This window comes from Protopterus annectens, chromosome 8.part0 (genome assembly GCF_019279795.1).
Source record: "Protopterus annectens isolate FY-2018-M chromosome 8.part0, PAN1.0, whole genome shotgun sequence".
Lineage (NCBI taxonomy): Eukaryota > Metazoa > Chordata > Ceratodontiformes > Protopteridae > Protopterus > Protopterus annectens.
This window is the reverse complement of record NC_056741.1, coordinates 1321303218-1321303903: the sequence shown is the minus strand read 5'-3', so window position 1 is coordinate 1321303903 and position 686 is coordinate 1321303218.

Here is a 686-nt window from a genome sequence, read left to right as displayed (position 1 = left end):
GCGACGCCGGTTCTGCCCTTTGCCCCCCGCGTGGGGCTTTCAGACTCGCGGTGGAGACGGCCCGGGGTCCCGGCGTCCCTGCGCATTTCGCCGCTCGGGTCCCGCTGCCTCGCCGCTGGGCGCCGGCTGCTCTGCTCCGAGCCTCCTGGCCCGCGACCCCTCGCCCCCTGCGTGCCGCCGTTCGCAGGGCCTCGTCCCCAGGGTGCCGGGTGGTCGACCGGATGCCGAAGAGCTGCCCGCGGACGGACCCGGGTGCGAGACGCCACGCCGGCCGTATCTCTGCACCCCTGAGGGCCGGGAGGCCGGGATCGGGGACCTGGCTTCCGGGGCAGGCCCTCGGCCAGACCGCGCTGTCCGCCGACTCCCCCGGCCGGCCCCGGGTGCGAGACACCACAGCAGCCGTATCTCTGCTCCCCCGGGGTCCGGGAGGCCGGGATCGGGGACCTGGCTTCCGGGGCAGGCCCTCGGGCAGACCGCGCCGTCCGCCGACTCCCCCGGCCGGCCCGGGTGCGAGACGCCACGCCGGCCGTATCTCTGCACCCCTGAGGTCCGGGAGGCCGGGATCAGGGACCTGGCTTCCGGGGCAGGCCCTCGGCCAGACCGCGCTGTCCGCCGACTCCCCAGGCTGGCCCCGGGTGCAAGACGCCGGGCGGTCAGATCTCCGCCTCCCCGGGTCCGGGACGATG